This window comes from Tamandua tetradactyla, chromosome 8 (genome assembly GCF_023851605.1).
Source record: "Tamandua tetradactyla isolate mTamTet1 chromosome 8, mTamTet1.pri, whole genome shotgun sequence".
Classification (NCBI taxonomy): Eukaryota; Metazoa; Chordata; class Mammalia; order Pilosa; family Myrmecophagidae; genus Tamandua; species Tamandua tetradactyla.
Window position 1 is genome coordinate 72,860,855 of NC_135334.1, and position 14,463 is coordinate 72,875,317.

At 42.8% G+C, this 14,463-nt stretch overlaps 1 pseudogene; it reads right to left on the bottom strand.

Moving 5' to 3' along the window:
* Nucleotides 1-8,545: 8,545 nt before the first annotated feature.
* Nucleotides 8,546-9,257, bottom strand: LOC143645132 (small ribosomal subunit protein uS7m pseudogene; annotated as a pseudogene).
* Nucleotides 9,258-14,463: the final 5,206 nt, after the last annotated feature.

Genomic DNA, 14,463 nt, shown 5'->3' on the forward strand with positions numbered 1-14,463 from the left:
TATATGCCCAGCACTGTCCCTGTCACTTGGTCAGTGCCCTACATATTTGTGGTGTGAGTGAATGAGTAAGAACTCTATGAAGTGATCACCTTCTCGGTCGTTGTGGTGAGACATCTCATTTGATCTTCACTAGAACCCCGTGATGTAGATGTCACTATCCCCATTTTACATACAGGGAGACTGAGGTCCAGAAAGGGGACGTGAGTGTCCAAAATCACCCAGGGAGTCTGCAGTGGGTTCCCTGTCCCTGAAACTGCAGTCTGCTGGGAAGGAAGCCCCACTGAGTTCCCGGAGTGACAGCTGGGCTGTGGCCTTGGGACCCGCACTGGTGGCTCCAGTTACACAGGGCTGGGCTGGTTCCAGCAGCCTTGTCTTGTTTGCTCCCTAGGCTGCTGCATCAGCCTACGCCATCCTCTTTCCCTCCCCAGCCGGGAACTGTGCTCCTCAGGTTTCCCAGGCAGGGGCCCGGGCTCTCTTGCCAAGCACAGGCAAGAAGCTCTGGCGCTCGCTATGCCAGGATGCAGCCACCCAGGGGAGGCAGCCCTGGGAGGTAGGAAGCCTGGCCCAGGCCCCGTCAAGCCTCTTCTCCACCTCCCCCTAAGCAGGACCAGCTGCATAATTTGCAGGACTGAGGGCAAAATGAAAGTACAGGGTCCCTTATCAAAAATTAAGAATTTCAGGATGGTACAACAGAGCATTAATTCACATACAGGGCCCTCCTTGAGCACGGGTCACAAGCCCATGAAGCCAGCCTGACCTCAGGTTGTCAAAGGGGAGAAAGAAAACCACCTGGTGGTGAAGATGACGTGGGAGAGCTAATGAGGAGGCTCAGTGGATATCAAGAGGGCTGGGTGGGGGTCACCATGGATATCGTTTTTGTTTGGGTCTCAATACTGAGCAGCAGACCCACTCTTGCCTGGAGTTTGTTTTCTAACAACAGCTCCTTTTTGCAGACCCGAAAACTGGGACTCAGAGAAGCAAAATGACGTGCCCAGGGTCACACAGGGACTCTGGGGGGAGACTAAGATCAGAGTCCTACTCTGCCTCTTGGCAAAGCTGGTGCTTTTCATGACACAGGCAAGAGAGAGAGAAGGGCAGGAGGGGGTGGGGGAGCAGCTCAGTACAAAGAGGGCCACTGTGCAAACAAAGACTTGACCACAGAGGCCCCTGTTGGGGCTGGGCTAGATGGGTGGATAGAAAAGCCTCATGGTGACTGCAGGAGCTGCTGCCTCCCAGCTGCTCCCCACTTGTGATGGTAGTTGGGATGGCATGCAGAAATCAAAAATTTGGTCAGGGAGGAGAGATGGACTCCAAGGCTAAGCTCCTGGCCCAGACCTCCAGAGCCATTGCTGTCCACCCTGCCTCCCCCAGCTCCTTGTTCCTCCTTTGTCCCACCTGCCATCCCACTTTCCCCCACCTTAGTGAGGGTGGGGTTTAGGCAATTGACCATCTGATAGTCTCAACCTCACAATCCTGCTCAGAAACTTCTGGCCACTCCCCATCACCCCCACAATGAGAAGGATGAAGCCTAAGTCATGTAAGTCCCTTGTGACCTGCCCCATTGACTTTTCCACCCTCACCTATCCACATACCCCAGTTATATATGGGATGTCCCACTATTCTCCAAAGCTCTTTGTTCTTTCACACACACACACCTACTATTGCTCATGCTTTTCCTTCTTCCTGGAAGGCACTTTTCCCCTGCTGTTTTGTAGGCTGAAGTCCTATTTCTCCTTCATGAACCAACTCAAATGCCACCTCCATTGGGCAGCTTTCCTCCACCTTCACAGATGGATTTAACCTCACCCATTAACCCAATAATCCACTTTGCCACAAATGGTGGATTTACCCTCTCTCTTACAGTGCTCTTTCCACTCTGGTTTGTGTCATAGTTGTTTGAATCCAAAAAGGCTACCTGGAAGAGGGAGCATCTGAACTGGGCCTTGAAGGGCCAGTGGACTTCACTGGTGGATAATGGAGGTAAGCAAGGAACAAAGGTTCAGTGAGCAAGAGACACCAGTCCTGTTAAAAAAAATGTATCTGAACCAATCTCTTTGGTTTCTGAGTTCAAATATCAAGGAGTATCATAGTTCAGTGTGGTGGGAGTTGAGTGTGAGGGGGCAATGTAAAGGCATAAATTAAGAGGCTCTCAAGGACCAAATCATGAGTTTTATATACTATGGTAAAGAATGTTTTTATTTACTTGTTTAAAAAGCACCTGGATTTCTCAGTTCTAGAGTCTACTAAGTAATTACTTTCTGCTTTTGTCTTTATTAATTTCTTAATTACTCTATCAGGGCTCACCAGACCAACAGAATATATAGGAAATATATATATATATATATATATATATTTATATAATATTAAATGTATTTATAGAATATATATATGAATGAAGAGATTTATCTTAAGAAATGGGCCCATGCAATTGCGGGAGACAAAATCCCCCTGAAATTCACAGGGCAGGCCAGTAGGCTAGGAACTCAGACAGGAGTTGATGCTGTAGTTTTGAGGCATTTCTTCTCCAGGAAATGTCAGTTTATGCTCCTAAGGCCTTTTAAATGGCTGGAAGGGGTGTACCTACAATAACAAGGGTACTCTCTTTACCTAAAATCAGCTGATTGTAGATGTTAACTACATCTACCAAATACCTTCACAGGAACATAATAATGACAAAATAACCGGGTTCTATAGCCCAGCCAAGTTGACACATGAAATTAGCCACCTCAATTACTTTCGGGTTGCTTTTCTTTTGTTTTTCTGCAAGCTTATTGAAGTGAATGCTTATTTTGTTTATTTTCATTCTTTTAAAATAATGGAAGCATTTAAGGCTATACAGTTTTTGGCTGTATTCCATACATTTTGACATGTAAAGTTTTAAAAATAATTTTATAAATAATTTGTAATTGAATTTTGCATTCTTCTTTGATCCAATCAAAAGTTTTTTTAGGGGACTATTTAAGTTTGGGAGTTGGTTTTTTTATTGTTTAAACATGTGTTATGAATTTCTAGTTTTATTTCAGATACCGGGGGGGAGATGGGGGCATTGGTTCAATTAAAATCTGTAGTCGTATATTTTATTTTTTAGAATTTACTTTTTATGTGTTCATTAATATTTTAGAAGAAGGCATGTTCTTTCATATGGGATCCACCTTTTGATAGTTGTATTATATATATATATTTTATATATGCTATATATGGTACATACATAATTATAACATTTAAAAATTATGTTTATCCACATTTATTTTTAGTCTATATAACTCTCTGGCTAATAATAGTGTATCTCCCACTGCTTTTTTATTTATATCAACCTCTCTATTTCTAAGAATTCATCTACTTTGATGCGCTATTGTTCAATATATAAAAGTGCTTCCTCACTATGCATTATAAATATTTGTATAAATAAAATATCCCCATTTGTCCCATTTAATATCTTTGAACTCATTTATTATTTCTGATCTCATAATTACCATCTTCTACTTAATTTTGCTTGCATTTACCTAGCATAGCTTCATCTATGCTTCTTTATGTAAATTTACAATATTGTTTAACTTTTTAAAATTTTTTGAAAGAGTAATATATTACATGGTTCAAAAAAATTTAAATATAGGGGAAAAAAGTACAGAGGAAAATATCCCATCATCTCCCATCATTCGTCTTTTAAATTGCCACTCTTTCCCTTACCTGGAAAGTAGTCTTATTAGTTTCTTTTGTATCTTTGAGTTTCTTTGTATAATTACAAATTTTTTCTTCTTATTTTCTTTATTTTTTTAATACAAAATGTAACATGCTACGGAAAAATAGATTGGTGAAGGATGAACAAAGTTTGCACTGCTACAAAAAGGAACAAAGTTGTGAGGCATGCAACGATGTGAATGAACATGTGGGACATTTGGTGAGACAAAATAAGCCAGAAACAAAAGAACAACAATGGTATGGTCACCTTTAGAAAACACTTATAAGAAAACAGGGGCCTAGATTGTAAGCATTTAGAGCAGACATTAAGTCCGGAGTGGTGATTATTATTGCTGAATTTTGAGAGGCTATTATATATATATAACCTGATATTTAGAGATAAGAATGGAGCTGAACAGTTTGGGGTTAAAGTAATTCAGAACATAGGGGTAAGGAAGACAGTGTCCATATTTTAGAACCACACAAACTTTTTGAGACCAATGGAAGAAAGGTTTATGTGAGCTGGAACTGAAATTTTCTGTAGTGCATAATCTAATTCAACCTATCTGTATAGTTCATTTGAACAATTGAAACATAGGAAACACAGAATAAAAAAGAGGCCCTTTAATCCTGTATAGATTATTGCAATGCCTGGAAAAATCCTAGAGTATATTAAGCAGATAATCAAAAAGTATTGGCAAAGTCTCCTGAGGAAGGGGAGAAAGAATATGGGACTATTAAACCTTACCATCAGGGAATCCCCTGATACTGTGTCAAACTTTACGGATACCCAAATCAATAGGCCATGCCCTCGATCATGAGGTTTACTCTTGTGAAGCTTATGTAAGTAGTGGAGAAGATTATACTACCTATAGGCATGCTTAAGAGTAACTTCTGGAGGACCTCTCTTGTTGCTCAGATATGGCCCCAGTCTCTCCAAGCCCAACTCTGCAAGTGAAATCATTGCCGTCCCCGCTATGTGGGACAAGACATTCAGGAATGAAAGTCTCCCTGGCGATGTAGGAGATGACTCTCAGGGATGAATCCAGACCTGGCACCATGGGATCAACAATTCCACCCTTATCAAAAAGGGGGAAAGGAAGTATAATTAAAAGTATCAGTGGCAGAGAGAGTTCAGATAGAGTCGAGAGGCTACTCTGGGGGTTGCTCTTACGCAAGCTTCAAGTAGACCTTGCTACCTATCATAACCTGCCAAGCCCTAACCAGGACCATTCCAGCCAACCCTAAAGAACCCCTAGGCCAATTTATATGATTCCACAAGGGTTCCAGGCACTAGAGTAACTTTCCAGAACCCTGCAACCTCCAGATGGGTCCCTGGTCCAGATAAGTAAGTCCTGACACCTACCCCAGTCTCTGCAGAACATAAGATAGTTCCATCTTCCTATCCCATATTAGTGACAGACCCTTCCAATATAAACAAATTCAGAATTGCCATAGCCCAAACACCCCTGAGGAGAGGTGTGGAAAGATCAAAGGTGATGGTGGAGTTATACATAGAAGATAGGATTTAACAAATGAATATGAATGCCAAATCATTAAATTGATATCTCTTTTTTCTTTCTTTTTTTTTTTTTTTACATGGGCAGGCACCGGGAATTGAACCCGGGTCCTCTGGCATGGCAGGCAAGTGTCCTTGCCTGCTGAGCCACCATGGCCTACCCAAATTGATATCTCTTTTAGTCTCCAGTATTTTAGAGCAGCTAGAAGTAAAAACTTAAAATTGTGAAATTGTAACCCATTCTTTTCATGGTATCCCACTGTGTGGGTGAACCATAATGTATTTAACCAATCTTCTACTGAAAAAAAAAAAATTACCGATTTTTACTAGTACAGACAATGCTGTAATGAATAACATTAAACATACTTTCTGGTCAAGTGCAAATATGTTTAAGAAAACAAGTTTTATAATAAAAAAGCCATTTAAAGTTTTTACATTTCCTTTTTCATCATGTCTTTTAGCCATATTTATATTAAGTTGTTGGTCTTATTGATTCCTGTTGGCTTTTTAAATTTAGGGAAGATTGAACCTGTCTCTTATCTAAATTAAATATGTATTTCCCATTTTGCCACATGTCTTAGGACTTTATCAGCTTTCTGGGTTGCCAATTTTTTTCATGTGAAAAGTTTTAATTTTTGTGTAAATCTTTTCAGCAATCTTTTTCTATAAAGACCTTACCTACCCAAGGTTTCTTCTCATGTTTTAAAATGTATTATCTGTAATACATTTGGGCATTTTGTGTTATTTTGTTTTGTATATTTCTTATAAGCAACATAATTTCCAGTTTAATTTTACTTTTAAACTCAATGTGGGACTGTTTGTCTTTAATAGCACAGCTTAATTTATTTTTATCTATTCTATACCTGATATGGTCTCATTTTACTTCATATTTTTGTTCTTCCTTGTTGCTTTATTTTTTTCACTCTGCTATAGGTTAAAGGTTTTTCTTGCCATGATCTTCCACAAAAGCAAAGTTTTATGGATTTGGAAGGTTGTGGTGGTTGAGCTGTATGCTTAGTCCATTCCTGTGAGTATGAACCCACTGTAAGTAAGACCTTTTGATGAGGTCATTTCAGTTAAGGTGTGGCCCACCTCAATCAGGATGGTCTTAACCCTTTTATTGGAGTCCTTTATAAGCAGAATAAAATTCAGACAGGCAGAGAAAGTCACAGGAAGCAAGAAGCTGAATGAAATTCAACAGAACTGGAAAAGAACAGAGAGGTCAGGAGAGGCTGTCATGTGCAGCGCCATGTGACGGAGGAGCCAAGAACCAAAGATCACTGACAGCCAGTCCCGAAACCTAATTGTCTGGAAAAAAGCATCGCTTTGAAACCTCAAAACTGTGAGCTAATAACTTCCCATTGTTTAAGCCAGCCAATTGCATGGTATTTCCTTGAGCAGCCAAGGAAACTAAAACAAAGGTGGCCGTCTAGTTTATAATTCTGTACGTCTTTAGATTAGTCAAGCACACATACTTAAACTTCACACGTATCAAATTAACAAAGTCAGTAAAAGGTGCCACTTATTAAGTATGTTAGACACTGTGCTGGCTGTTTTTCATGTTTCTCTACTATTATCTGTATTTTTACAGATAAGGAAACTAGAACTTAGAGTGCTTAAATAGCTTGCCAACTTTAGTCAATAGTTGTTTTTTTCTTAAACTTTTTATTTTGAAATAATTCCAAATTTACCTGAAAGTTGCAAAAATAATACAAAACCCATACAGAGAACTCTAACATACTCTACCATACCCAGATCACCAATTTGAACATTTTGCCACATTTGCCCTATCTAGCTATCTACCTATCTATCATCCAATAATTTTGATGCTCTCTTGTGGATGATGAGAAATTTAGCAGGCTTAAGCTAGTTAAGGCCCCCACCTGGGGCCTAAAGGGAATAAATCTCAGGTAAGCATTCCTGAAAGTGAAGGAAGACTGAATTCCCCAAGGTAAAATCCCCATGGCCTCACCAATACTGATATTGAACTCTTGAATTTTGGACAGTCCGATAGGTGAAAAATCATGTCTTACTGTAGTTTCGGTTAGTATTTCTCTAAGTGAGTGAGACGAAGCATCTTTTCATATGCTTGAGAACCATTTGTATTTCCATCTCAATGAACTGCCTATTCATATGCTTTGTCCATTTGGGAGGCACCCAGCAAATAACCACTACATCAACGCTTCCTGGGATATGTGTTTGTTTGGAAAGTATCAAACAGAAGATTTTTGGAGCTTTATTCTGTTTCTTAAAGGAAGCCATTTTGGAGGTAAGCTCTTCATCTGAACACTCAGAAGAATCTTGTTTTTTCCTTGCATTGTAGGATATTTTCACAGGTTTCATGTTAATTGTTTTTGTTCACTCTCTGTTTATCAGGCAAAAATAAAGGCAGGCCAGGCATTGCCACCGGACTCTTTCAACTTTATGCTGCATCGTTTAATAATGGCAGAAGTCTCAAATTTCACCATTAGGCAGATGTAGAAAAAAAGGACATTGATGTAGGTATAGATGTAGAAAAAAAAGGACCTGATGGAGTGGGTGTGTATGTGGGGGGAGGGATAAGGGAATTTTCATTATCATTATCATCATCAGTAATAGCTGATACTTACATAACACTTTAAGATAAGTAATTCTTACCATTCCCATTTTATGTATGAAAACAGTGAGGCACGGAGAGGTTATATAACTGGCTCAAGCTCACATGGCTAATAAGTGATGGAACCAGGACTCTACCTAGGATGCCTGATGTCTGGACCCGGAATCTGTGCCCTCAATCACTCAGAAGATAATTCCTCTGTGGTTCGGTTATAACCAAAGTCCTATCTGATTGGTGCTGCCCCTGGGACCCTGAAAAAGGAATAAGGAATGAGGATTAGTCCATCTTTTTTTTTTTTTTTGGCTTTTTATACGTTTTATATATGGACCACTTTGGAAATAAGTCTATTTCTTCCAGTCAGTTTTAATGAATCATGTGCTAACATGGACAGTTCAGGGTAAGCATTTTCTAATAACTATTTTCTGATACTAAAATGCTTCCTTTCATAGCCATGAAAGGTTTACTTCAAGTTGAAGGAAAAGAAGGTTCAATGTGCCCCAAGTTACTTGGGAAAACCCCACAAGTCAACATGTTCTCCCTTTGCAAGAAGATGGAAGAGGGGAGCAAGTTCCAGCCCCAAAGAAAGGATTAAGAGCAACAAGCATGCTGCTCCATCCTTCCTTTAAAACCTGCCCTTAAGAAGGAGCTACATCCTTAGCCCACAGATAGAGTCCAACATGGCAATGGCTATCATTGTTTCTTGCAGTAGAAGGGCCAGAGTGCCTCCTGGAGCCTTTCCCCAGCTCCTGCTATCACCAGTGGTGGGTCAGGTTGTGGTTGGTCTTGGCCATCTTGTGTATGTCTTGCTTCCTCTTGACCACAGAGCCTTGGTTGAGGAAGCTCTGCAGCAGCTCATGCAACAGCTTCTGTGGCATCAGCACTGGCTGGTACTTCTTCTCCCGGCACTCAGTAATCATCCATTTCCTGGCCAGGAAGCAGTGACGCCTGTCAGCTAAGGGCACGGGGACCTGGTAGAAGTGGCTATCCTTGCACATGGGTACCAGCCAATCCCAGGTTCACAGTTTCTCATCGCCTTGTGGAAGATGGTATAGGAGTTGCATTCAATGTGCTTGTGCCTCTGCAGAAGCTGCTCTGTACTTCTCAAGCTGCTTCCTTTTCACAGTTTTCAGAGTCTGTATCATGAGGGATCTGGCCAGGATTGTGTTTCCTCCTTTAATCTTCACGTTGATGAATTTACTGATCACTGGGTCTTCAAACACAGAGCTCGATTGTGTGGGTGGGGCAGCTTTGATGAGCTGAGTCTTCCTGAACTCCTGTTCATACTTCTCCTCCTCAGTCAGCTTGGCCAAGGTAGTATTCCTTGTCAATTGGGGGAGCCTGGTATCCAGAGTCATAGCAGCTCCACCTCACCTGGGTTAGACCTGGAAGCTGCAGGATAGTCCCTTGTGCACCCAGCTCCAGGCCCCATCACTCACGTGTAGCCTTCACCATGGGGGCAGCCATCTTGGCTGGCCACCAGATTAGTCTGTTTTTCACTACTTTGAAACCAATGGTTCTTCATTCATTAGTTCATTTAATCATCTGCATTGTTCATTCAACATTTGTTCACTGGGTACCTACTGTGTACTAAGTCCTGGGCTAGGTGCTAGAAATATCGAGATAAACTAGACACAGTTCTTGACCTAAGAGTATATAATAAAAGGGAGAAGCAGGGGATGGTTGGCTAATGACACAGAATGAAATTTATTAAAGAATGTGCTTCTCAACCCAACCCCACACACCATCTAGCTGCTGCGAATTCTCTCTTGCACTTTGCCCTGTGATTTTCCCTTATTTTTAGCTAACAGAATATCACTGCCAGGTTTTTTTATCTTTGCATCTCTTCCTGAGCTGTTCTACAAAGAGTAGGGATATCAGTCAAATCTGCTGTCTTATTTTTTATCATCCTAAAAATGTGGTCTTTTCCCTGTGATTGATGGGGAGCCAGGGAGGTAGTCTAAGCAGGGTGGCAAATGTGGTCAGATGGGCACTTTAGAAGGGGCTCTCTGACTGTAGGGTGAAAGTTGAATGGGAGAGATGAGGCAGGCAGCCTAGTAAGAATCCCAGGTAGTGGTGTTTCCTTGGAACTTTGGATATATGTGTGACACTTAACACTCATAATAGGAGTTCTGCGGGTCTGAAAATCAGCATTAGTCACATACAACAACTGTTAAAGAAACTGAAAAAGAGATCAGGCTTCAGTGACAGATAAGAACGAAGCTGATCAGGTTGAGACTAAGGTAAATCAGAATACAGGGGTAAGGAGGACATTGTCCGTACTTTAGAACTTCACCTACTGTGTGAAGGAAGAGAGGTTTGTGTTGTCTAAAACCTAAATTTTCTGTAGCACGTAATCTAACTCAACCTGTCTGGATAGCTCATTTAGATTAACTCAAACACATGGGGCCCAGAATAGGAATGAAGGCTTATAATTCTGTATAGCTTAATGTAATGATCAGATATGTTAAGCAGATAATTAAAAATAACTGGCAAAGTCCCTTGAGGGATGGGAGAAAAAATATGGAACTCTTAAACTTTACCACCAGTGAAACTCCTGATACTGTCTCAGACATTAGGGGCACCCAAGTCAGTAGGTCAAGCCCTTGACCTTGAGGCTTGTTCGTGAAGCTTACTTATATAGTGGAGAACTAAGCCTACCTATAGTTAATGCCTAAGAGTTACTTCCTAAAAACCTCTTTTGTTGCTCAGATGTGGCCTCTCTCTCTCTCTCTCAGCCCAACTCTACAAGTGAAATCATTACCCTCCTCACTACGTGGGACATGACATTCAAAGGTGAAAGTCTCCCTGGCAACATGGGACATGACTCCCAGGGATGAGCCTGGCCCTGGCACCATGGGACTGACAATGCCTTCCTGACCAAAAGGAGGAAAATAATTGTAACAAATAAGGTATCAGTGGTGAGAGAGTTCAAAGAGAGTTGAGAAGGTACTCTTATATAAACTGCAGCTAGTTATTGTTATTTATCACAGTTTGCCAACCGCCAACCAAAACCATTCCAACCAACCCTAAAGAACACCTAGGCCTTTATCTGAGTTTCTACAAAACTTCCATGTACTATGATTACTTTCCAGAAACCTACAACCTACAGATGAGTTCCTGGGCCAGATAAGTCCTGAAACCCACAGCAGCTAGAAGGAAAAAACCTAAAATTGTGGAACTGTAACCCATACGAAACTCTGAAATCTATTCTACAACTAACTGTTGTGGTGTGCTTTGGAATTTATTGCTTTTTTGTATATGAGATCTGAGCAAGGGCTGTGGCCATGGGGCAGAAGGGTATGGATCCAAGGAATATTAAAGATATGGAATTGAAGGGACATGATTCATTCAACAGTGATTAATAAGCATCTGCTAAGTGTAGGGTACAGAAGGACAATTGAAGCTTTATGATAAAAGGTGATAAAAAACATGACAGGGGAAGAACAGAGTATTACAGGAAAAAAGAGGGGGACACGAAGGAGGTATGAAAGAGGAGTCCAGATTAATGCCTGAATTTCTGCTGTCACTGTGGGGGTAGATGGTGGTGCCATCATCTGAGCCAGGGATTCCCATGGGAATCTCTCTGGGTCCCCCCAAACCCAGCCCAGGGCAGGATGAGGGGAAGAGGTGAGCAAGTGACTCTGAATGAATAAATTAACAAATGTAGGTATGTGGACACTCTCTACCCCCAGCTTGGTCCAGAAAGAGGAAGATAGGGGACGATTCAGGACGAAACTTGAAGTTTCAGGAAACCGAGTGATTACTCAATGCCCACAAACGGCCAGCCTCTTCCCAGTCACCTAACTGGCCTCATGAAGCAGGCCTGCACCTCTCCCGATGTCTAGTGACCGGAAGTGAGGGTCATGAATCAGGCAGAAGCTGGAAGTGTCTTTGGGGCCAAAGGAGCAGAGCCCCAGCTTTTCCAAGCCACCAGCATGAGTCCCCCAGGTTGCTGGAAGCCTTTCTGGAACTGGCAGGGAGGAAAGAATTGGCCCTACAAAGTCCCTGGGCACATGTTCCTGGATGAGGGCCCCTTCCACTGGCTGCTGCATCCTCTATGTGTCTTTCTGCTTCAGCTTCGAGCCCCCTGGGTTCTCATAGCCTGGATCTGTTTGTCTCCATCCCACGGGCAGAGACTATGTGGTTACATCAGGCCTGGCCCCGACCCCCACTGCACACATACATGATAGAAAATATTTCTTGAGTTAATTCAGAGAGGGCTGTACCCTCATCCTCAAGGACTAGTTCCCAAAAGTAAATGGCCCGCCAAGAACCACACAGACAGCCCCACTCTTGGCACGTGCATGGCAGGGATTTCCATGGTTATGCCTCTGGAAGTATCTGGCATGCGACCTGGGATGAGAGAAGGCGCCAACACACTGCCCTGCCACTGATCCCTGCTCTTCTGTCAATACCTTAGAGTCTTGCAATTGCAGAATCTTTTAAACAGGAGGATGCAGAGAAACTCTCCAAGTATGCCATCCAACTGCCCTTTTAAGGAATCCCAGCTGACCCATATAGCCCCTGATCACAGTGCCCTGTGCAACAGGCATTCACCCCCCCCAACCTGGGCCCTGAGCTCTGCCTTCTGCGACTTCCCTCTCTGTCCTCAAGGCCACAGAGACACCACCTGTGCCCAGGGCCCAGAGCAGCCCATGTAAGCCAGGGCTGAGGGAGGGGGAGTCTCTGCAGCCCTCGTTCCAGCACACCCCGTCCCTGATTAAGAGGAAGTGAGGTGCTTTCTCCAAGGCCACAAAGTATCATCACATGCAATAATCAAACTGCTAGTGGGGCCATATCAAGGCCAAGGGGGCAGAGAGAGGCCATTCTACCAAGCAGGAAACTGAAGTGATTTTAGACTATTTTGACAATGCTGACCTCGTGGGCTGGTAAGTAGGTTAAGTCAATGTATATAAAGGGTCAGCTCAGAGAGGTGCCGGCAAAACCATGCTCTCATGGGGCAATATCTGAGGGCAGTCCCCCAGGACCCCCTGTAGCCAGCAAGTGTCCCCTGCCAGGGCAAGACCATGCAGGCTAATGGCCACCTGCAGCCTCCAGGGTGAGAGGCCCTGCTCACCCTGGATATTGCCCAATACGTGGGCTGTGACCATCTTGTGGTCTCCCGGTCCACTGGGTCTTTTCCACATGAGGCTGACCTCCAGCTTTCCTCCCTGCTCCCGAATCACTGATTTGTATGGCTCATCAAGCAAGAAGTCATGTGTTTACCCAAATTTCCCAAGTGCCTGCTGGGAACCAGACCCTGTGTGGAGAAGTCCAGGGAACCAGAAGAACCACTGTGGGGAGGGGGAGGGGGTTGGGGGATGCCACATGGCCAGCCAGGGCCAGGCAGGAAGTGGCCTGGAGAAAATACTGCAGGCACATCTTCTGTGGCACTCCTACATCTATCCCAGTTAAATTAGTTCTTAAGTTATTAAAGTTGTTGTGTGTGTGTGTATGTGTCTTTTTTTTTTGCTGACTACAAAAATAATGCCTCTCCATTGCAGAACATTTAAAAATACAGTAAATATAAAACAGAAAATGAAATATTCTGACAGTCCTGAACACCCAGTTAACTGAGGTCAAGTTTTTGACACTTTAGACCAATGTTTTCTAGGCATTTTAACCTTGTCACTATATATATTTATATCTATATATATTTAATTTTGTTTCTTGCTTTTTTTCATGCACCATTAAGGCATAAGCATTTTCTTAGCTTTTCACAAGCTAGCCAGTTAAATTCTCCCCTGCTGATGTCAGCCCATAATTCTAACAAAGATCCTTCGTTTGTGTTGGGATTTAGCTGCCTTTTCCCAAGACAGAATAGTGCTGGGCACCAGCCTGGAGAAAGGGGAGGAGTGGGGAGGAAAACAGAGGAAGAGGAGAAGGGAAGAGGAGGAGAGGAAGAAATGAGGAAGAGGAAGGAACAAATTAACACCAAGGACATTCATTCTCTCTGCCCCTTTTTCCCTCTCAGTGTAAATCTCAGTTGCTAAGTACTGAAAAATTCCAGGGCAAGTCACCTGGCTCCCAGATCACCAGGGGATCATCTTATGAATCTTTCCCCTGCTCACCCTACCCTAAAAGGCAGCGATCTCACCTCTGGTAAGAAAAAGTCTTTCCTTCCGCTGGGCAACAAGAACCATGTTTCAGCCACCCTGTCTCCACTCTGGTCCTCTGCTCATTTGTCATGTGACCTGGTTTCCAGGCCCCTTAGTCTGGTCACCTTCTCCTGACCGAGAGCACATACCCCAGCATGTTAGAGAAGGTCCAGAGCTCCAAGTGAGTCTGTCCAAGTATGGAGCAGAGTAGGGCAGTCACCTTCTCCACTCTGCCTGCTATGCCTCTGCTAATGCAACCTACTTTGGTATTTGCTTATTTGGCAGCCAGAGCCTTGGCTCATGCAGAGTCTGTGGTCAGCTCCAACCAGCTCTTTTTTGTATCATTGTTGGTAAACCAGTTTTCCCACATCCTGTACTTGGGTAATCATTCGAAGAGACCAAATGCAGGACTTGATACTTTGCCCTCTTTACATATTTGCACTGTGACTTTTAGTTTTCCCTCCTGGCTTCTTATCATGGATGAATTCATTATATGTGCACCATCTCTTTATCCAACCTATTGATAAGATGATAATCTGATAACCCAAGACAGAAACATCCTTCCCAGAGGT